Here is a 24,364-nt window from a genome sequence, read left to right as displayed (position 1 = left end):
AATGTACTTAGTTTGTCTTTTTTTGCCTGCATTTAAGTGTCATTACAGTATTAAAACTGAAAACACTAACACTGTGATGCATTCATGTAACTATTAACCATTCCATATACTAAATATCACACATATCGAGTGGATTGCAAAAACACAGTCATGTAATTTATACCTTTATATTTCAAATCTGCATTGTTTATGCTTAAAATAATGAAATAACCATAGTTAAAATGTTTTTTGTACTTCCTTCTCAGCTCCATTGGCTCCCACGTGATAAGAACCCAGATGAATATAATAACTCATAACTGTAGTAAACTACAACACTGACAGAAGCTTGCACCTGATTTTCCACCACGGTCTTAACACACCCTGAACGTGTCATCTCTTCACAGAATGACACACACAAAAAATCTAATTTCACTTTGTTTCAACTTGTGTTGATGAATCTCCGGTGTGAACGGGGCAGGTGTGTACACGCTGCAATACGCAGACATTATCTCGAAGTTGTGCAATCTATTTTAGAATCGTTTCTGTTCTCGATTAAAGCTCAAAATGAGACGCATGAGAAAAGCAACCAAAGCAAAAATCAAGTCACATTTGTGGTTGTGTGAAAACCTTCCAGAGTGAACGAGCAAAGCAAAAACAACAAGTCAGACAGACGGCGTGATACACGTGTGTAATCACTTTTAATTATATGGCACTGAGGCTGCCAGTGTTGGCTTTGGAAATCAAAGTCAGCTGTAACCTCTTCATACTTTTCAGGTTCAGGATAACCTTAAACAGGTTTGAGGTTATCCTTCCTGTAATTCAAAAAGACCAAAATCACACCCATCTTCTGACAAATTCATTCATTCATGAGGGACAGAAGAACTTGTTCTGATTTTTGGAAGTTGTGAAGAAAGCAAAGTGGTTATTCTGACACACACACACAATATTAATCCCAAAACGGCTCACAACTTCCTGGATGATGAATCTTTTTCTAACCAAACCGGTCACAAAGCCACAAACCACATGCTGGCAGAGGTTTGGCACATGCTGTTAAATACGTGTAGTTTTTTTACCAAACGGCTCAACAGAAAAGTTTATTACAAAGTTCAAACTCTGGCCTCTAAACTGGAGGAACAAACACAGTAATTCAACTTCTGGGAACACAGGTTGAATTTAAATAAGTGAATTAAAGTGAATTAAATATTGCTTTTGGTCGCAAAACAAAATAAAAAAAAATTGGATAATTCCCCATGTATATATCCTTTTTTATAGTTTTATTGTATGACTTGTTCATTTGTGTTGTTTATACTTTCTACAGTATTTTATTGTTTGTTCTTAGGTCTATTAGGTCACACGTTTTTATATTTCATTTGTTTTATTTATCTCTGATGTACAGCACTTTGTTTCAGCTGTTGTTTTTTAAATTGCTTTATAAATAAAGTTGGATTGGATTTTCGATACACAATGGTAGATGATCTATTTTTATAACACCACTATTGTGTGTTGTTGAACAAATAATAATTTCAAAAGTAGCCAAAGCCCCGTGTGGAACCTTACACACTAAAACTTCTTTTACGTATCATTAGGAAGATTTATTGTTAAAGATTTATGTCCTAACCTTCAGTACTTGATCAGCTTTGCATGGGTAATGGTTGAATCATATATTTATAAAGTGATTTCACTGATGTTAAATCTAAAATCTCAATCTGTATTTTTGCAGCCTATAATCTATAGAGAATAAACGGGAATTACACTGTTTAAAACGACATTTTCCACCACAGGGCAGCACGTGTCTGTCAAATTCTGTGATCACTGGTAAATCTTGCGTAAACCTGGTGTAAAAACCTTTGCCACGGCAGATATGTGAACACATGAAATAGGACAAACACAGGTTAAGTGTTCCACTTTTAAGAGAATCCTGATTGTGCTATTGTTCAACTTTAAGGGTATGTTGCGTTAAATTCTTGTCACTTTAATCTGTAGAAGCGTTTTATCTTTTAAAGCTGCTTACATGTTTCCTATATTCTCTGGACGTGTTCCAATAATTAAACTGTATGGTCATATACAGTACACACACACACACACACACACACACACCGAGAGAACAAACATGACTAATTCGGTGTCTCTTACGGTTTCAACTATGCACAAAATAAAAAATCCAAATAATGATGTAGCAAAAGGGGGAGAAACTGATTTCTCATGTGTGGATTCTCCTCATGCTGCCGAGGTTTCGCTGGGGTGCAGAGCAGCTTTGATGTCACCATATATCTCCCTGATCTCTGTGGCTCCACTCTGGCCTCTGCTACCTTCAGGTTTCACTTAAAGCAAATGTCAAAGTTAAAGCCTGGCTTATGGAAATTGGACTTAATATACTGCTTGCACTTTTCTCCCGAGTACCTTAACAGACCCCACTCCCTGACGCGAGGAGCGTAATTCACCGGTGAAGGTGTTTGGTCAAGAAACTGACACATAAAAAGTAAAACTGTGTTTCAGTGAAGTGTGATGTGGTAGCAAAACAAAATAAGGAATTGACGGTACAGGCAAAAACATGTTGGGTTTAATGCATTCAAACACAAATGCATGCTTGTTTTAAACTCATATTTAGGTTCATATACAATGTTGTAATGAAATAGCATTCTGTACATTTATTTGTATGTGACGATATTGATTGATTACTGTCAGTTTGTGGGTTTAGGTGATCAGGTCACAGACACTAGTGGCCAATTCACAGAGAAAGAACAGCAAAGTTAAAGATGAAATTAAAAAAAGATCAGCACACAATACACTGTAAAATATGTAAATATGTGTAATTGACTTGAATTCAGTGCATTTATCTAATCACAGCGTTTTTGGTTATTATTTGCTTATTAAGGCTGAAGATGCTTAAGATTATTTGACTTGTTACAAGGTATATTTTGCCATTTTCTTGCTGCACTTGATTTCAGATAATTCTGCTCTTAGAGGCATTTTTTGCAGTGAATTTTCTTACAACTGGAGAATGTTGGGGGTAACTGTTTGTGTTCAACTGACTCAAACAATAAAAGAGAATATTAAAAGAGTATATTACAATATTTATTATATTAAGTGTAAGTAAGCTACGGAATAAAAAGTGCGATGACAGTCGACGCTTATTTTCTGAGACGTTTATGTCCGTAGTTTTCAAATTCAGTTTGCAGAGAGATCAAGTTCTAAAAGCCGTCACGCAGTATAACTTTTGAATAAAGTTATGATCTACAGGCGATGATGTGAACCCCCGCTGTTTTAGAGCGTCTTCAGATACTCTCAATTCTTCTGCTCCGACACTGAAAACAGCTCACAGACAGAACCGTCTGAAACAAAGAGGGTGACGTTGTACGTACAAAACCGCGTGCAACTCGTTTCATTCATGCCGTGCACACCCTTTCTTTTCCTAAACACAGCCCAGTTGTCTATTCTATGCACAAGCAACAGATCCAGGCTCACGTTTTGCATAAAATCTGACCTTGTAACCTTTTATAACAAAATGAACAAAAATAAAACACACGTTCACCATGTCCGTGCGTCTCATCCACTCTCGGCATTTGAGTAAATCTGCACCTTAACGCTGAGAGAACAAACGCAACAGAGAGACAGAGAGAGAGAGAAGAGAAGCCCTGAAATGTAAGCTCGTCTCTCCTTGATATCCCTGCCAATTTATTCCGCCTGTCTGTCAGCGCTGCCATCCATCTGTAACGTGAACACAATGATGAAGCTGTCTCTCGTTTGGCAGTTGCGGCCCTTGTGTCAGGAGCCGACCAACTCCTTTGCATGAAATGCGGACATCGCAGTGCAACCTCACAGCGGGGACAGTATTCATATGAAGCAGGTAGAGCTGGTTGTAGGTCAGAAATAAAGACCTGTTGTTGTAAATGATTCCATCTGTGCTTCTGAACAGTATCGACGGGGAGGTAGAAAACACAAAAGTGCAGATCTGAAAGATGCCCCAAAGCTACTGGCAGTGCCAAAGACAAGGCACGGCCTCCTGAGGCAAAAAAAAGAAAAGACCAAAGTGACACATCCTGTGTTTAGATAGCTGACAAAGGAGAAGTAATTCATTACAACTAATGGTGAATTCAGCCCAGAGGAAGAAACAGTGCACACCTCACATAGCAATGTTTCTGAAAACAATGTCTACATCCATGTGTATTTAAGTCCATTAGACCATACAGAGCACAAACAGGCAGAAAACACCACCTTGCATTAACCTGTATTTATTCAGAGACGCCCTGTCTCAACATTTATACAGTTAAACGACATGGCTCCATCATAGGTCGTATGGAAAAAGGCGGACGTAGTTTCCCAGTTTGGCAGTTGAGGCCCAGCCGTAAGTAAAAATGGACTGAATAGCTACTGAGGGGGCGACTCCTTACTTCACTATTTACTTTCTTACTTGGGCCCTTTGCTTCTAACAAAGCTATAAGCCGTCAACGAACCAACGTCTCTGCCTCTCCTTATTCTTTCAGGTCCAACTCGTCCGTGTGTCTCATCTGCACCATGTTAGGAAATCATGCCATAAATTATGAGATACAAATAAAAGCTTTTTGTTTTGTTATGTATTGATATACAGTACACTATAAGATGAATACACTGGATTCAAAGGTTCCTGTATACAGGACGTTGTCTTATTCTGAAGGCCAAGGTGAAAGGAAGTGATGATAAAGCGTGGAGTTGGAGATACACAATTGTGTGGCTATGCTGATCTCTCTGGATTCTCAAGCACGACAAAGGCTGCTCATAACAATCCTAGCAGTTTTGACTTTAAGCCCTGTGGTTTAGCTGATGCTGGAGAACCATGAGCTTAATGAAGACCGTCCAGCTGTGTCTTCACTGTCTTCCATTGTCCACCATTGTCTGGGGTCTCGATCATGAGTTTCATCTCTTCTTCAAGAGATTAGCATCTCGATTTTCTGATGTTCTCATTTCGCGGGAAACAGAAGATAAGTTTCAGCACATATGAAGAGACCACACCAGTATGATTGACAGCTGATACCATTCAGGTGACGTCTGTGAATTTCCAGTTAGAAAAACCTCAACATGGCTCGGGTCAAATCAACAATTTTGAGGCTTCAGAGAAAGAGTTTGGATTATAGTGGGTGACATTATGACTGGTTGCCAGATGGAAGATCCCAAACTTTGGTCAAGTCCACTTCTTAACCCTCAACTTCTACATCAGGTCGGTTAAAACTGGGCAAACCAAATAATGTCTTTTACCTTTTTGGTGGGTACGAGATTATATCTGGTTTAAAGAGGAGATGGTGTCAGAGTCACCTTCAGTTAAAGGGGAACAGAGAGGCCAACAGAAAGGAAACGCTTGTGTTGTCTTGTTGCAACATTTTACAAGACAAACACGACAAGAAAATCAGATCATCATGGACAAAATCAGAGTATAAAGTGAGGCAGTGATGGTTTTCCAGGTTTGGGTCTTTTGCAAACCTCTAGGTTTTTACAGTTTTCACTGTTTTCCCAAACAGAGATGCAGTCTTCAGTGCATTTATGATGCACTCCTCCAATATTCTCCCAATGAGGACGACAAAGTATAGATATCTGTCACTGCTCTCTATGTGTACAAGGCTGTTAAGCCACTGCAGAGGAAATGTCTTCACTGTGTATACATACACACACCGTGTAATGACTGTGAGCCAACATCACCAAACCTCTCAAGGTTATATCACGTGGAAAGTCCATCGGTTTGACTGAGATGAGACACATGAGCGTAAAGTTTGGGCGTCCACATGCTTTTGGTCAAACAGACCTTTGACAGGGTCACAGATGAAAGGTTGGGCTCTAAGATGAGGCAGGAAAAACAAAAGAGACAGAAAGAGCGAAGAGGCTGATTTATTGGCAACAATGAGAAGACGTGATGGATCTGGACGTTGAGGGGAGCATTCCTTCCCCGGACCAGATGCAATGGAGGGATGCTGGTGCATGCGGGGACACGGGAGTAAAGATAAGGAGAGAAAATAACAGCAAATAAACGGCAGACTGACCAGCAAGAATGAGCCGGGAGATGTTTTAAGAAGATTGACGTCAGATGACGACAAGAAAAGTCAAAAATGGAGCTCAGATAAAAACTGACTGACGAGAGAGAGAGAGAGAGGGACTACGCAACGAAAATGGCAGAAAATAAGTGAAGGAAAATGGAGAGATGAAGATCACAAGGGAGACGGAGGAGAGGTGGAATGGGACGGATACAGACAGACGAGGGAGGAGGAGATAAAGGCAGAGGAGAGAGGGAGGAGCAGAGAGAAGAAACAGCTTTTCTGAAGCAGCCAGGAGGAGAGTGCCAGCTGTGTTTATCTGACCTTTGACATCAAGACCTCAGTCTGACAAGCAGACACACTCACACAGAAACACACACCGGGCTTCACGTAGCTATTCTTCTGAGGACACGACACTGACTTCCCTTCATTTGGCTAAACAAAGGATTATCGTTTACCACGACCATAACCAGTTCATGCCTAACCCTAACCTTAATCTAACCACCGTTCAAATCTGAGCACCAAACAGGAATGAGGTACAGCCTCACGAGAACCAGGTTTGGGTCTTCGTGAGGACTGCTGGTCCTGACAAGGTCAGTGTTTAGGTCCTGATGAGGGAACAAATACAAGTACCAAGTATCCAGCAACAGTGGATTATACAAACAACTTTACCTGATGAAAATAGAGCAAAGGTTAGAGCGACAGAGGCAGGAAAACAAACTAATCTATCGTGTTTACCCTCGACACCTCTCCATAACTTTGAGACAATCGCGTAGTCCGTCACTCTACAGGCTCACACTTTTGCTTTTCATGTTTAAAAGCGCCAGTGTGTCACTTCTGTTGCCAAAACCACACGAGACGACGGTTTCTTCTCCGCAGACGTTTCCACAACAGAGTAAGTGTCGCACAGCTCCGAGCGTCCACAGAGTCTGTCAGAGTCTGACCTCTGGCAAGTACGTGACGTCATTCGGAGAATCTCGGCGCTGATTGGCCATGAACTCTGACGTTGAGCATCGTGCGTTGACTGTGCGTAAAGTTGTCGCGCAACAAATTCACGTGTCACGCGTCTGGTGTGAACACAGCATTAGCCCCCGGTCACATGTTCCTCTGTGGTTATGACGTAAAGCTCAAAAACAAGCAGCTGGAAGTAAAAACAAAGTGACAGACCATAACAGCTGGCATCAGAGTCTCTATCTGCCTTCTGTGATCAGAGATCCTGGTATTATCATGCGTCTCTGATGTCCACATGAAGATCCGATCACGATCACTTCCCTTACATCACCTCCCTGTATTCTTCTGCAAAGATTTCCAGCAGCAGACTCTAGCGTCACCTCCTGTGTTAGCTGCACGGGAATTTGCCTCTTCTTTGCTTTTCAAAGCAAGCGGAAAACCGACCGAAGCGGAAGAGACTGTGCAGTTTTGTTGCTGTGAACGCATTTTAATGCCAAGTGTAAAGAGGCCTCACTCCTCAGGTGAGCCTGCAGAGGGTTCCACAGATCTGAGCTCTCTAAAGACACAACACTGCTATACAGTATTCCTCAAATACAGAGTCTAGTTTGGCAACGACACCTGCTAAAGCCAGTGAATCCTGGATTTGCCTTAATGCGACCAATCTTATTCTTGAGAGAGCTCCTCCAGAGGCAAAAAGAGACTTTTTTAGGTAAAGTAGCATTGAGGTTTTTTTTTGGTTTTTAAATGTAAATCCATTTTTCAAACAGTACAACAATAAAAAGACTGTGTTCACATAAAAAAAAACAAAAAACTCCAGATGGCTTGACAAAAAAAAAGTGGATATGGGAAACTCCTTTTCCATTTTCAAATCCAAATTATGATCATTGCTTGTATCTGACAATGCAGGTTTTGTACTGAACCTTTTAACACATTATTGAGTGTTTGAGTTCCACTCACTTGTTGTCGTCCCTGCACTTTGAGATGAAAGAAGCAAACAAGTGTAAAAAGTAGGTGAAATAGGGGTTTTTTTTGCCAGAAGCAGAGAGCTGCGCCCTAATCCTGCATCCCTGGCCTCTGGCAATCAGCTCCTCTCACAAGCCAGACACACACAAATACACACTTAAAACACACTCACACACAATGTGCAGGTCAGATCAAAGCCTGACAAGCGGAGCAGACCCCCACCACAGCCTGAAATATGTCTCTGGGCCTCCGTGCCTCTTTCTTTCCCTCGTCTTTTGTATTTGCCCTGTTTTCTTAGCTCCTCACCTTATACTGTACTGTATATACTCTGTCCACAGATCTCTCTTTCACTACCTCACCCAGTTCTACTCCTGTGTCTGTTCCCATGAAATATGTCCAGCTGGGTTTTGCTTCTATCTAGTCAGCACTCAGCCCCGGCAACACCGGAGATAGAGAGAGAGAGAGAGAGAGAGAAAGCCGAGCAGCTGGTTTTACACAACAGGAGGAAGCGAGGGAAGGATGAGGGGGGAAATGGGGAGTGTTAAGCAGGTAGATGGAAAAAAGAGATACAGAGAAAAGGAGACAAGAGAAACAGGGGAGAGAGGATGAAAGGGAGGGCAGTTTGAGGGCAGATTTTCCTCTGAAAATTCCGTCCATCACAACACGACAACACTCAGAGCCAACTCAGCACGTAATGTGTCCTGGTAAACAATAAACAGTAACGATACGGCTGCTTTTTTATCGATTACACTCATTGACAGGAAACACAGCAGGGAACGTCGGCTTGACGTACTATGAAAGGATGTCGTTGTCAACAGGTATGTGGAGTTGTCCGTCAGCGGATGAGGTTCCCATAGATGCAGATGTTCCTTTTGGCAAGTTTGTAAAACTTAATAAATAAAAGGACATTGTTACGTAAGATAGCGAACAATTCCCTCTTTGTTTGCGCGGTTAAGCCCTCACTTGAGAACACCAATGAAATGCTTGTTCGCTTTGGCTGGGTTTTTTTTTTTTCTTTTGGGCACGGCAGATTGTGTTAAAGCAGGAACTTTGCCTAAAGTACTTTTTCTAAGCCTAAAAAATGTCTGCCAATAAGTCCTCATAAAAATGTTAGACACTGGACCTTTAACCACACGGTAGTTGCTATGCAGATCATGTTTATACATAATCAGAATTAGAAATATTCTTGTCATGTCATTTATGTAAACTCTAAATTTGAATCGAAACACTTATATGTTCAGTTAGTAAGACTGAAGATTATCATTTAACCTTAAATATTGTAACTTGAGCTTCAGACACAGCTGCTGTTTGTCTATTTACTCGCGCTCTGCCTCAAACTACTTTCCTTTTTGGAAGAAGATTATGTTTCCAGTTTTGTAGAGAAACGCCAACACTGACCGTCATTTTTTAGCTTGCGTACATTTAAAGTTAAAGTTAGTTAGTTTTTTATTAATCCCCTTAGGGAAAGTATTCCTCTGCATTTTGACCCATCCTAGAATTAGGAGCAGTGGGCTGCCACACTGAGTGGCGCCCGGGGAGCATTGGGGGTTGGGTACCTTGCTCAGGGGTACCCCAGCCCTTTTTGGCTGGGTGGGGATTTGAACCGGCGACCCTCCGGTTACAAGTCAAGTTCCCTTTCCCCTTGGCCACAGGCTGCAAAGGTATGTGTCAGAAGTGGGATTCGAACCCACGCCTCCATTCGGAGACCAGAAGTCCCGTTCAAGCGGAAGGAGCTTATCCTTGAGTCTGGCGCCTTAGACCACTCGGCCATCCTGACACGGTTTAAAAAGAGAACCAACAAAGATATTAAAAACCTTTCCTCAGAGGATGATACGCCAACTGGCTGAAGCTTTTACCGTCTTTACACCTGTGGTCACTTCATTGTTCATAGAAAAGACAGAGGACACATTTGTGCGCACTCACAAAGCTCAGAAATCCGAGCACAAGAACATAAGTGGCCCGAAAGATTACTGACGGAGATAAGACGGAAGATTTAGCTCCTCCGTCCTCTTCCGCAAACAGCAAGGCGAGCACTTTGTCAAGACTAAAACAAAACTACATTGTTAACAAGAGTTGCCCGAGAACAGCGCCACCTCCAGAAATCGACAAAAAAATCCCATGGAAGGAGACGCTTTGTCGTCGTCGTCGCAAACAAACTCAGAGACGGAGGTCTCGGGGATTAGCACATTAAACTCGCGCTCATTCACGCTACAGATGAGAGCACTCGCCAAACACTCGGCGTCTACAGGCCTCTTTCATATCATTTAATCACACCTATACTTAACATATTGATTTGGCATTTGAGGATTAGCGTCGTATATTACAGCGCCGACTGTTGATTTCTATGATAGATTGAGTGCTTTGGGGTTTTAGCGCTCCTGTCCTAAGAATGAGTCACAGCATTATAGTTCTCAGACTGAGACAAACAGAGATTACTGGGCTTATCCACCGCCACACAGGTAGACGGTCGTGTCAAACACAACATTCAACGCATACAGGGACACACACACACACACACACACACACAGCAGCGGCTAAAGCTTTACAAATATACAATTAGTGCAAAATCTGCTTCTGACGTCATCATTTTTCAACAGATGTTTTACTTTTAGCATAAAAATGTATCTGAAGTTTTGGTTTGACTGACGGACAATTTGTCCTTTCTGTGAATAATTCAACATTCTTTTCTGGACTCTCATGAGAAACATTGTGCAACTGTGTTTCCATGACTGTGCAAAGTTTGAGAAAGAGGTGTGTGTGTTACTTCAGAGTGTGCATTTCTAAACCATGGGCTCAACACTGGACTGAAATTGGTGCAGTTTAGCCACAACATTTGTGTCCTAAGAAAACCTGGTTCAGTTTAGCTCCAGCCAGTAAGAGCTTAGTGGTTGTATTTGGTGAAAGCTTACTTTTTTATATATATAATTTCTGATGGCTAAATTCTGTAAATTCTCACCACTTTCTTTGCTGCTTTTCTTTTACTATAGTAAGGAATAATCTCTCATATAAATTAGGCCAAATAAAGAACTATCAAATTGTTTTGGTACCGTCTTTGGTACTCAAATGTTCTTATTTATTCTCCCCTTTTATTAACTTCAACTGATTTTTAATATTTAAACCACTTATCCGTGAATGTATTTACATTTAAAAGAAAATAAGATAAAAGTTGAAGGAACCTAAACAGACATGAGCTGCTAAAATCTCAACATAAACACTCAAACTTAATTGTCGCTTCCAGATAATTTCAACCACATCTTGTGACTTTTCCTTCATTTCCATTATTATGGAAGTGGTCATGTAACAATAGCCGGTCGTATATGTTGCCTGTAGTGATCTCAGTTTGCGCTCTTTTCTCCATACGTGGTATCAAATGTGGTTTTTTCCAGGTCACAAAAGAGCCTAAAAGCTTTTAAAATTGTTATTATCCATTTTTGATAGCGACAGTGAGTCCGAGGGACGACTTTAGCTTAAAAACGTCTTCTTTGAATGCTCAAATTACAACACATGCATCCCCTGACATACATCAAGAGACAAAGAAACACACACACCCTTGTAAACACGCACACACCCACAAACACACATCCCTAACCCTAAAAACCCTGTTCTTCAGCCATCGACTACATACATTGTCTGCTGCTGCCGAAAATGAATTAGTCACACATATTTGCATTCGTACACAAACCCGCCCAGCAACACACACACACACACACACAACAGGCATTCAGGGGCAAACACGCATGTGCACAAACACACACACACAAATCCATTCTTACATTCATGCATAACGACACGTACGGAAAATGGGAAGTTGTTTAAGTTGAAATGAGCACACGTGAAGACAAACCTGAGCACTTTTTCTGAGCAACACACACACACACGCGCACACGCACACTACACTGGTGGTCCTGCTTGGAGAAGAGCTAAAGCTCCATCTCCTTTGTCTGTCGTGGGAGGCCCTGACAAAAGCAGCAGCCTGACAGGTAAACAAGCTGTCATGTTTGGGCAGAACGAGCTGAGAAAGACTCTCACCCTTTCTCAGCCTCACCCGACACACCCTCGTCCCGCCTCGCTCTCGCCATCACCAGCTCCAGTCTGCGGCGTTCCTACGTGTGTTTCCTGGTCGTCATTCCTGCCCAGTCTCAAATGTGCAACGTTTAAACGTTTGTTGCTCCCTCTCACAAGTCTGAACAGAAACACGGAGACGGCCGAGATGGAGCAAAAAAAAAAAAGAAGCCTGACTCTTGTAGGTCAAACAAGTCAACAACAGCTTTAGTTCAAATTTAAACTCTTTACATTCCTAATGACTTACTTCTTATTGACTCTGCCTCTGCTCATCATCTTCACATGCTGGATAGTTTTCCACCAGGTACCGACAGTCATCAGCACTGTACTTTATTCTAAAATGAAATAATCACTATGTGTGTGTGCTAATGTTCTCTTTTAAAACTGAAGTCATAATCTTCTCGGCTCTTTATACAACGCTCCAAGTGGTAACCCACAAGAATCTGTGTGTCATACCTTATGAAGACCTGAAGACCATTAACTCCTCAGAAAAAAGGTTAAGTGACATTAAAAAATCAATTGGAAAGTAAGTTCTTTAGACGTGAAACCAGTGGAGTCTCCCCCTGGTGGTAAGCTTAAATATTTTCACTTCCTTTTTGGCTTCAGGAGGAACCTGGAAGACTTTGTGTTGTTCAGTTTTCTAAAGTTCAAACTGAATGTTTGGCCCCTGATGCTTGGAATAATTTACAGTCTGATCTGCAACTTCAACAAAATAAACCCTGAACCAGTTTAAAGCTTTGGTGAAGAGTTTTGTGTATTGGCCACGTCTCCATTCATCTCTATGGCACTGATCTGGTTAAATAAAGGCTAATAAATAAACACAAGCTGAAATGAACAGGAAATTACATTTTTCTTAAAGACAAAACAAGACTGAAATGTTTTCACCATTTTTTCTGGCAGAATCAAACACAGATGTCAAACAAAGTGATTTGAAGTTCAGTTGTGGTTCAATTCATTTAAAAAGATGGGATATATTTGTTATAAGCTCAACTTTCAGAAGTGGTACATCTTTAATTTACTGTAGAATGTGTAGAGGACGTTTTTAAAAGGATTTTGTGTCATCTGTATAAATAAATATTGGTCAAAGCTAAATTATCAGCGCATTAGCCCAAAGATATTTAGTCTGATAACTCTCGCTCACTCACACACACACACAGTCACAGTGTGATGGAGTGAATCCTCGCCAACTTCAGGCTTTCTAAACAATTCAAAACATTTGGGGATAAAGTCTTGCAGCGTAAGACAAGGGTCTAACAAAAACCACCCACACCTGCTTCATCACTGGAGCCCATTTCAAGTGTTTCCCCCTCCAACTAAACATTGGGAACCAGTTTGTTCGTCCTGTGCAGCAGATGTCAGACGGTGGAAGATCATAATCACGGGGAAGGAAGAGGAGGAGGAGGAGGAGGAAGAAGAGAGAGAGACAGAAGCAGAAGAGGAGCCAACAAAAAGTGAATGAACAAAGTACAAAGAAGAAGGAGAAGAAGTTTGGACGCTGAGGAGATTGTCATGGATGTTTTACGAGCAGAAATAGAAACATTTCTTTTTGGGGCGACGCAGAATGAAGACGTAAGACATTTAAAAACAACACACAGGGTTTCACTCAACAGACTTTAGATAAATATTGTGGAAACATGTTTGTATTTAACATAATTGTGACTCAGGCCACACGGCGGTCGTGTGGCTAACACTGTTGCCTCACATCGGGAAGGGTTGGCCTTCCTGTGTGGAGTCTGCACACTGACTCACTTTAAGAAAGAAGGTATTTCACATGTCAATAACGTGCACAGCCTAACAATGAATTCATCTCACTCTCTTTCTCTCTGAAGCGTGAGAGTCATATTTGTCAGAAACAAAGGAGGACGTGTGGTGACATTATTATAAAAGATATAAAGTCTTACACAGGAGCCCACTAAGAACATTGGTTTCTCTAAACCATAATAACCCTCGTCGTTTACGGACCTAAATCACTGCAACACAACAACAAATCTGCTCTAACTTTAACAAAGTAATAACTCTGAGATCCAGCGTATTTTGAGCTTAAATCAAACTTTAACCAGAGCTTGTTTTTCCAGCGTTTAAATGTTGAAAAACAAAGTTAGATAATGTCAACGAGGATGAAGCTAAAGCTGTTAGATACGAGGTGAATGTAGAATCCGAAATTCTGACTGTGGGAGAGTTCATGTGTTATAGTTTTACATCAGCAGGTAAAGGAGTGACAGAGGGGAGAGCAGTAAAGACAGAGGAGCTGAGAGGTGAGCGCCGCGATGCACGTCAACCCATGTGAAGCTAGTGAAGCTAGTGAAGCTAGTGTGTGTGTGTGCAGAACTTTACTGTGGGAAAACACTGAGCATAACCTCACTGAGGATAACCAGAGTCCCAGCGCTCCGTCCTCCTCCTCACCTCCTCCTCACCTCCTCTTTAACCCAGCGTGCTGGGTCAGGCTACTGTGTGTACATGTGTTTGTGTATACCTGTGTTAATCCACCTGTGTCTGGGTGTCTGGCTCGCCATGGGAAACAACGAGAACTAGAAAATGGAGAGAATGAGGAAGTGAGTTTTAGCCTCCAGCTTCAAGGGCCAACATTAAAAAGGCGTCACGTCGTCCAGTGTGTGACACGTGTGGAAAAAAATGTTAATCAGTCCACAATCGTTTTGCTTTTTTTTGTGTTGTTTCAGTCAAAGAGTTTCAGTTTCTTCAGTTTTTTGCACTCTGGAAAAGAATAAGCATCTGGCAGCAACGCCATCATAGATCAAGTTTTATTGCCTTTTTTATCATACCATTATCAGGATAGTCCTAAATCTTTGAGAGTGGACAGCTCGCTCTCCCTAATCTTACATTAGGATGCAGTGATTCTATTCAAACCAAGACACTTTACAGAGAGAGAGAGAGAGCGGCCTAATGAGTGTCACTTTTACACAAATCTTGATTGATGAACTTGGAGGAAAAAGGTTTTTATTCCTACACAAGTGCTGCTACTTGAGAGAGAGAGAGAGAAAGAAGAGAGAGGAGTCTTCAGAAGAAGCTCCAGGCCTCGGTACCCTTTTATTGGCCTTGCTAATGACACTATGTTTGTGCGATTTCTATCAGAAACAAGAACGTGAGAAGGAGCTAAAGTGCTCCTTGTTAAAGACTCTCATGTATGTCATGTGGTTTTTTTTAGGGCCGCAGATACGGGGTTTTTTATCTGACAATTGAGATAAAACTGCCAGGGTTAGTTCACCGCTCAGGCTTTTCCCACTCTCCATTCCCATACCTGGATCATGTGGAATTCCCAGAGACGGGCAGTAAATTGTCCGGCGGGGGCGACGTCGTCCGCTCCCTCCTGAATACCTTTCACTCTGAGAGAAAGAGAGAGAGAGAGCATGTTGAGTTTCTCCTCCGTGTGATTCCCCGAAAAACACATACATCACTTTAAGTTTTTCAAGGGGAGGATATTAGGCCGAGGTGGAGCAGCGTTTATATGCGCGCGTGCATACATTTTCCCAACCATATCCAGGATGAATCAATAGGGAGTGTGGTGCTTTGTGGGAGATTAAACATGCGGCTGATGGACAAACACGGCGGAGGCTGCAGAGCAAATATGTAGACGAGGCTCATTCAGCCTTTGCGGTTTCACTTGATCAATAACAGGATGCTGTTTTGATGTATTGACCTTTCAGGGAGAAATAAAACACACAGGTGTTTCTCTGTGGTCATTTCAGGGTGTGCTGTCAGCAGATGCAAGTCAACGCTCTGAGTTATATATTTGACATTGTTCATGACTCGCAGACTCGTCGTGGGAGGAGCTGGACAGCTGAAGTAAATAAAAGGTCCTCAAGTTTACTCCGACACTATTGCTGCTTTCTCCATCGTCATAACTTTCCTTTATTATTGATGCACAAACATTTTGTCTCTCAATCAAACACAGCAGCAACACTCCCGAGGCGCGAGTGAACGAGTGAATGAAATGTTTATTTGTCGTGACAGGGAGTCAACCATCCATGAAATCGCATTTTTTTTACACTTTGATTTCTGGAGAGGATTTCACACGATGAAGGCCCGAGCACGCAGCTGCTTTCAGTCTCCACGTTAAAACTCTAGTGCGGAACTTTTAAATATAAACACGTGTTCTACACGAGACGTCCAAACTATTTGTCAAAAGAGTTCACAAAACGCTGATTAAGACTCTCGTGTAGCGTAACCCGGCGAGATTGTCGCGCCGCAGACAGGAAGTGATTATCTTTCATGTCAAGACGGATGGACGTGACACCAATTTGGAGTTTGACTGAAAACACAGAGGAAAAGTTTCAGAGGTTTCATTCAGCAGCAGTTTGACAGGATAAACACTTGAGGATAAATCCTGCACAAATGTGTGTAGTAGTGTTGTGTGTGTGTGTGTGTGTGTGTCCACTGCATTATTGCAGTGTTTATTTTGCTCTCAGTGGTAATGATGGCAAAAAAAAACTACTGGAAAAACATAAGATTATGGAATTCTGACATGAATTTGTGACAGTAGTTGTTGGCGCTCTTTGCCTTTGCAGCAAGAAGACCAGAACAAGGGTCTTTCTACGGGGAGTTTGCATTTGCATGTTCTCCCCGTGTGTGAGTGGGTTTTCTCCAGCTTCCTTAGGTTGTTTGTCTCTATGTGTATCTGCGATGGACTGGCGAACTGTCCAGGGTGTGACCCCGCCTATCGCGCTATGTCAGCTGAGATTGGCACAGTACCCCCCCCCACTCGCCACTCTCCTGTGGAGGACAAAGCGGTAGAAAATGGATGCATGGATGGATGAATTTGTGACGTTAAACAATAGCAAATTACCCTAAAACAAGAATTAGGTGAGTGCACAGTTTCAAAGTCAGACTGCCCTGCCCTGAACTCACACTCAAATTCATTTTCTTGCATTATTCTCCCCGTGCAGAACAATCACAGTGGTGTTGGGAAGAAAAAACAAAAATTAATCTCATTAATCCTCAAATTCTATCTCAATTCAACTCAGGGCCTCTTTCCAGGGCCTTGATGGTTGTCCTGATGCAATACCTTAACGGCCACCACCACATCTGTGAAACATGCACTACAATGCTTCTTAAATGTGCAGTTAACATATACTGCACATGCACGTGTGTGCGTGAGTTTATAAGTGTTTACACTCTCCGGGTTCAAGCCTTTGCTGAGCCGGCCTGGTTCCACTGAGCAGGCAGGTAACACCAGCAGGGACGGAGGCGGCGGTGGCAGCTTCTTAATCATCTCTCCCTGCTTTTTGTCTCTCCTTTGACAGTGCTTTGCTCGTGTGACGGCTCACACCACCGCCCCGACCTGCTTACCTTTTCAGGGCTCCTGAAGCGAGACTACTCATGCACTCGCGGCTCTGTTCGCCTGCTCGGTGGCTCGCCCTGAGCTGCAGCGTCCCGTGACAGCGCAGGACGCTCAATTTGTCTGCTGTGTTTGTCCAAAAATTGTTTCAATATGTATTTTTGGGAACGGTAATGTTTGCATAATAAATCTTAGTGTCAGGGGAATACAAAGGGAGCTATAGGTCGAAACTTGGGTGGGTCAGATTGGACACTCTCTCTTTGCTCTTTCCTGCGTTTACTCTCTACTCTACTTTCAATTCTCTCTCTACCGGGTTGTTTTTCCAGCTTGCTGTCAGTAGGTTTATGCAGACATGTTTCAAGTGCAGAGGCCTTCCTCTGAGCAACCTTCGGCGGTTCACGTGCCCTAAAGGACCTGCTACTTTCACAGCCTCGGGAAGGTGCAGAGAGAATCTGCAACATGCAGCAACATCCGTGTGTTATAAACACTCTTATCATAATCTAAAGACATGTCAAACAGCGGCAAGTGCCAAAAAAACCAAATGCCGAGTAAGCTTCACGCGGCCCGTGCCAAAAGCAACTCATCATGAAATCCACCCTCATGTACAACACGTTACATTATACTCCAGGCAAGATATTTGGGAAAAGAATTGGACAAGCTGCTTTTGTCTAAAAAGTCAAAAAGACGTTGAGCAGTAACTATTTGCTACAGGCAGCCAGAGAACAGGTACTGGATCTTCACGAGCAGTCATGTCACAATGACCTCCAGCAACAGGTACAAGCATAACTCACTCAGACGAGGAACATTTGAAATGGATAAGGTCCAATCTTATTTCACTCTGACACATGGACTGCACCTTTAGCAGAAACGGGCAAAGCCCCCAAAAAATTATGCAAATGATTTCTTTCTTTCATCTGTTGCAACTTTTGGCAGCGCCGTCTAAAAACAGATATAATCCCATAATCCTGCCTCAGATAATCTGCTCTTAAAATGACTCAAATGTAAAGCAGCATGTTTGGGCCAAAATCCTCCCGTTTTTATTGTCGCTCACTGGTGACAGATGCAGACTGAGAGGGGAAGCAGGGGGTGGACAGTTTCCCCCCCTGATGAGCCAGAGGCTGGATGGACTGAGAGCAAAAATGATGAAGGGAGAGAGCACAGCAATCGCAGTGGGACTGCAGGGCAATGCTATCCCTAACACAGCAGAGTGCTATAAGCCTCCGCCATAAATCTCCAAGCTCACTGAGCCACAGCCAAGCTTGTTCAGCGCTGCGTGCCGCGGCAGAGGCCACAATCCAGATGTTGGAGGAAGACGGTAAATAAAACAATCTATCAAAAACTGAAGCAGGAAAAAAAAATTTTTTTCTATAAAGACTGATAATCAATGAGGTTGTGAGGAATAAAGAGCTCCAACCACACACACACACACACACATCACACTCTCATTGAGTGAAATCAGTACTTTAATCCCATTTGGGACGACGCAGATGTTATAGCAGCGTTTGCTTCATGTAGCTGCTGGTGTTTCTGAATACTAAGCAGGCCTGCGCCTCTGGATTAGCTTTTATCATTTATAGATGCAGGTGGATTGAGGGGATAAACAGATATGGAGATTCTCATTGTGGAATAAATATCCATGGCTTAGAGCCTAATCGTGCAGAGCACTGTGATGGTTTGCTTTTAAGACCTTTGCCTCTGGACATGAACTCCTGCTGGCCTGCAGGAGTACACGTTGGACCCAATCCTCAAGGAGCTAATTGGTTTGCCCGTAGACCACGGAGCCACTGGTCCGCTTTCCTTTGATAGTTTGATAACAAAACAACACAAAACACAACGACAACAAACACTGCGGTAACACAGAGAAAGAAGACTTCTTTGGCTCATGAATGCTATGGTCTAAGCTCATTATCCAAGTTTAACCCTTAGTTCTCACGTGGCAGAGATGAGTGCCGCTGGTGCACCCATAGTAATTTGCCATGGGAATAATACACAACTCCTTATATGGACATCCTGTGCGTGCATGTGTGTGAGTGTATGTTTATAAGTCACATATTCAGGCTTTAAAAAAACCTTCTCATGGGTTGTTGATTCAAAGTTATGATTAATTTTATATTGCATTTTCAGTAGTGATATAAAGTAGCAATAATTGTGCAGAAGTCACAAAATTAGACCGTGTTTGATTTTGAGTACTTTTCTTGCTGCGGTGTGTTTTTATAGTTGGTGGAAATGTGTTGTTTTCACAAAAAAATGGATATAAGAAACTTTCTTATAGCCTCTGTATAAACTTTACGTTTAAACATATTCATGTTAAAAAGAGATAAGACATAAAATGACAGATTTTGGGGTACTGAAGTTCAAACAGGAAACTCCTTGCCGCCCTGTGTCAGCCATCTTTGATTTATTATTCCGTGATTGCAATAGAAAATCTCCAATTGTTCAGATTTTTGTATTTTTGGCAAAATCCAGTCGAGCAAATTGCTTCTCGGATTAGAAAGCATCAGCTAAATTAAAATGTGAGTAAAAACATGATTTTGCAGATATGATAAGGGTATTTATAATTTCATCCCTAATCCAGTGTCCATTAACTTTACACCCCAGATTATATCAAGAAAACACTCATGTTTTGGTGTTTTAGTTAATTTGGTGCCTCTTAAAAAATGCTCTAATTTTGTTTTGCTTCACTTGATCAAAGTCAAACTTGTACTTTGATTGGATTGAATTTTAGAGCTTTGTCTGCATCATTTCAAAGAGATACTCTTACATGTACAGATATTTACACATCTTAACAAATCACACAAGTGTTCCCTTTTACTGTGACACCCAAAGTATTCAAATAGAGCTTGTGGTTGCAGAGTGTGCCATTCTCAAGGGGTTAAAGGTTAAAGTTAAAGCACTGCTCCTTCTGAGGAGTCAGCAGTTTGAAAAGTTTGATATTCGTGAATAAACTGCTGTCAATCTTTATCCAAACAATGAATTATCTGTTTCAGCGCAGCAGCCAACGATAATGGATAATCTTGCCCTAAAGAAAGACATTTTTATCCATACGCGGTGGAGAGGGCGGGCACTTTCTGGTGGTCGCTCGTTTCAACGTTCCCTCAGAAAGGAAATGTCACTTTAGCCGCGTGGGCACGAGGTTCATGCTCAGATGAGAAAGTGGAAGTTGGACGTCCGACTCTCATCAGCACTAAGCCCGACGAGGCCCGCCGAGTTTGGAGAACGTGGAAAAAAAGGGATGATGCCCCCTTCTCGAAATGATGATTATGCACGAGTGCTGTTTACATTAGTAATCTCTGAGTCCTGCGCGTAATCAAAACATCACTAATTTCACTGCTGATTGGAGTCTGTGACATGTGTGTTTTCAGCATATATTTCAATGGGTTTGAAAAGGAAAAAAATGGGGGAAAGGGGAAAATGGGAAGCATCTATTCCTCATAATAGCACCAGTGATGAGAGGATGACTTCATCCTCAACTGGTCACATGTGTTTGAAGTGAATATCCATAGTATAGTGGAAACTTAATGCACGCTGTGCTGTGCAGGTCGGTTGTCGGGTGTTTGGCTCGTGGGTGAGCGGGCAGCCTCTCGGGCTCAAGCTCAAGAGTGAGAGACACGGCGACACGGCTCCACAAAGGGCTTTCCATCTCTGTGGAGCTGCCCATGCAACCCCTGCTGATTGATTCTACAGAGTCTGGTTGACACGCGGTTCAAAAGCTCCTCTCACTCCACTCAGCGGAAACAGGCCTTACACACTAATGCCACCAGCTCTGCTTTATTATGATTGTCCTGGACGAGGAGCGAGCTGAAGTCCAAGGGTTTGAGTGACGAGAAGGAACAGACAAGAGGTTTATTTACAGTATCATTTACTCAATTCCTTGTTCCAATTGTAAACACTGTGTGTGTGTGTGTGTATATGCAGATTAGGTATTAACTAGTTATGGTTAAAGTTAGGGATAACACTTTGTTTAAACTGTCATGTCCTAGACTCAAAGAGTTTATGATAACATGTTTCTGGGCACAAGGAAATTCTTTGACGTGCACACAAATGCTGCGTTATTAAAAGTCAAAAGAAATAGATAAATATTTTTTAAAAAAAGATAAGTAGTTGCCCTAAGCTTTAACATTTTCCCACTTGTGTTATATGCAGTAAACAGTTGATCCCTGACAGTCTTCTGATAATATTCTTCCCTTGTCACAACAACAAGCCCTTATGTTTGTGGTCGTAGCAAAAAAAGAGCTCTTCTTAGAGATTGGAAATCAGTTTCTCCTACTTGTTTTAAAAATATTGATTATATGGTTTCCTGTATTTATCTGGAAGAAATTCAATATACTCTGTCACACACTCACTACAAGTTCCTGGAAGTTTGGGGACCTTTTATTGAGAACATTTGAAGTGATGGACTGACATTTATAACTGTAATTTTTCCATGTTTATACTTTTGTGGGCTGGCAGTTTGTTTTGTTCCGTTTCTTTTGTTGTATATTGTGCATATTGTGTATATTGAAAAATGTACATATATTGTACATTTTTTGTGGTTTAAACTTAAAACTTGATAAATAAAGAATAAGTATTTAAAGTAATAAAATAACATAATATGTCTGTTATAGACAATGAATTATGAAACGATGACAATTATATGTATAGATGTGCAAACTGAAGATGTGCACAAGAAACTTAACGTGCAAAATGATAGTACGGGTCATGAGGTCAGTGATACATGTCTATTATTATAACTCCTATCAGCTGTTTAGGAGTGGGAAAGAAAGAGTTCTTGAGTCTGGAGCTTCTACATTTCACACTTCTCTACCTCCTATAGCTGCACGTAAGTGTGTATATTATAAGTATAGACATGGACATAAGACTAATTCCTTGTATGTGCACTCATACTATAGATATAATACAATACAATAAAGCTGATTCTGATTTTATAGTATGAAAAAAAGCTGCCCCTGCGTCCCTTCATCCTGGTGCCAGAGACCTGGACCAAACACTTTTGCCTCGTCCTTGTGACAGGGTGTGAGCTTGTTTTCCACACACACACACACACACACACGCAGCAGCATGGACCAAGCCCTTCTGTTATTTAGGAATAACTATTTACGCTGCTGAGGTGACCATCAGACACAGACACACACACACACACACACTACATCCCCTTCACACACACACACACACACTCACTCAAAACGGGGCTGAATAATCCCTCCACCTATTTGCACAGGAGAGATGAGGCCACGGCCTCACCTTCAGGGTACTACTTAACTCCTCGAGTCACTCGTTGAGTAATCACAGCATTCTCCTATACCTGCCTGCCTACTGCCTAATTATAGAAAATGTGTGTGTGTGTGTGTGTGTGTGTGTGTGGGGGACTCATTATTTAGCAATGCAGGCCTCACAGGTAGACAATTACACAGGCTGATACTGACTATTACTGCTATTCTGTGGATACAGTTGCCTGCTAACGAGCCCATAGGCAGAATCATCATATACCGAGGCCTCACACACACATTTATATCTTCAAACTTCAAACTACATGGTGACATTCAGGTTTAAAAGCATGTGCAGACTAATGCAGGGATATACATGCAATCAATATACTGTAAACTTAAGTGTGGAACAAGCACCCTTTTAGCTGGTTATTATCATTATTATTATTATTTAATGCAAATTATGCTGAAAATTATTTAAACAGATGAGGAAAACGTGCTCTGGAGGAAACTCAGGCTTCCAGACTGGATTTCTCGGCACATACCAGTCAGGATATTTCATTTTTGGTGTTTCAGTTTGTTTTTTTGCAGATAATGTTTGTTTTTATGCTGTTTTTTTTATTGTTTACACTCATATCACACACCACAAGAACAATAACGGTCTATTGAGAATTATACAAATGTGAACTTTGTAAAGTCTGAAGGATCATTTGTCAGTTCCTGTTTCCTCCTGAGAATTAAAATGGGGGACAAAAAAGTGCTTACGTGTATTTAAGGACAGGTGAGAGAGTCCTCTCCTCCGTGTGCAGAGGCATCAGAAGAAGAAGAAAAAGCTTTGACCGTGTCCTGGAGGAAGAGGCCCCGCAGCTCCACTTTAATCACCCCGCGGTTCCTCTCTCAGAGCCGGGCCTTGCTTCGTGCGCAGCTCTGGGCCGAGTTAAAAAAAAGAAAGAAAGAAAGGGTTAGAGAGAGAGAGAGAGAGAGTTGTAAAGGGTGGGACACATTTCACACTTTCTCTCATGTCTCAGGCCAAAAGAAGGAGCTTGTGCAGCAAAGAATGCGGAGCTGGAACTGTTGTGTGTCACAGACACAGAGAGGAACGCACTCCACAGTCAAGGCTGAAAAATCTAGCCCAAAAAAGAGGTTTTGTCTCAATTATCAATCACGCAACAAGGAAACTGGCATTGATATTTTATTTTATTAACTATGTGATTTAGATTTAACTCGTATTTTATTATGACCATTATTACATGTTTTAATCCTTCCCCGTTTAACCTCAATCTCCTGTAATCTCGGTTTCTTGTGACCCAGTGTGCGCCTTCACCTTTTTAGGCCTTTTGTCCAATAATAATAATAATAATAATATAATAATAATAAGAGTAACAAATAACTTGTGTTTTACAGTCTCAATGACCCCATGTGATGCAGTTTAACAATGTATTAATAAAAAAAGATTTTAAAGGATTTAAACCGCAGAATAAATACAATAAGGACATCATTCAAAAATGTTCTGTAATTAATTGTGTACAATGCAAATATTAGTGACTAATGATTTGTCATCGTTAAAATTTGTTTTATAATAATCGAATAAAATGTAATATTAATGAAGGACTGAATCTGGAGATGAACTCAATACTAATACTGTGCTTTTTCGTGCTGCACAAACAAATGATCATATACATAATGTACAGTGATGAAGTTGGAAATATTCAAATAAATGTACATTTAATTATATATTATATATTTATGTACCTCAGTAAACATGAACATATCAGGATCTCGCCGTTTTCAGTTTAAGATAAATCAGGGGTTTGTTCATTTAAGGAACTTTTGACACAAAGAAGATTCTTTAAGGTTCTCTTAATGTACATCAGAAAATCCCTTAATCCTCAAAAACGTTCCACACCGAAACA

General features: G+C 41.5%; 1 long non-coding RNA gene and 1 other non-coding gene across 2 annotated transcripts in view; both read right to left on the bottom strand.

Annotated features, from left to right (window-relative positions):
- LOC122779517 overlaps window positions 1-24,364 on the bottom strand; it is a 59,193-nt gene that overhangs the window by 17,045 nt on the left and 17,784 nt on the right. The window contains exons 3-5 of the long non-coding RNA XR_006361576.1: window positions 23,217-23,378; window positions 15,211-15,295; window positions 14,428-14,482 (exon numbers count right to left, since the gene is read on the bottom strand). This is a non-coding gene — a long non-coding RNA (uncharacterized LOC122779517). The remainder of the gene's footprint in view (window positions 1-14,427; window positions 14,483-15,210; window positions 15,296-23,216; window positions 23,379-24,364) is intronic.
- Window positions 9,559-9,669, bottom strand: trnal-caa. Its single transcript has 2 exons — window positions 9,632-9,669; window positions 9,559-9,604 (listed from the first exon to the last, which is right to left on the bottom strand). It is a non-coding gene; the product is annotated as a tRNA-Leu (tRNA).

Source organism: Solea senegalensis, linkage group LG13 (assembly GCF_019176455.1).
Source record: "Solea senegalensis isolate Sse05_10M linkage group LG13, IFAPA_SoseM_1, whole genome shotgun sequence".
NCBI classification, from domain to species: domain Eukaryota; kingdom Metazoa; phylum Chordata; class Actinopteri; order Pleuronectiformes; family Soleidae; genus Solea; species Solea senegalensis.
Note: the sequence above shows the minus strand (reverse complement) of the source record. Positions and strands in the feature narration are given on the sequence as shown.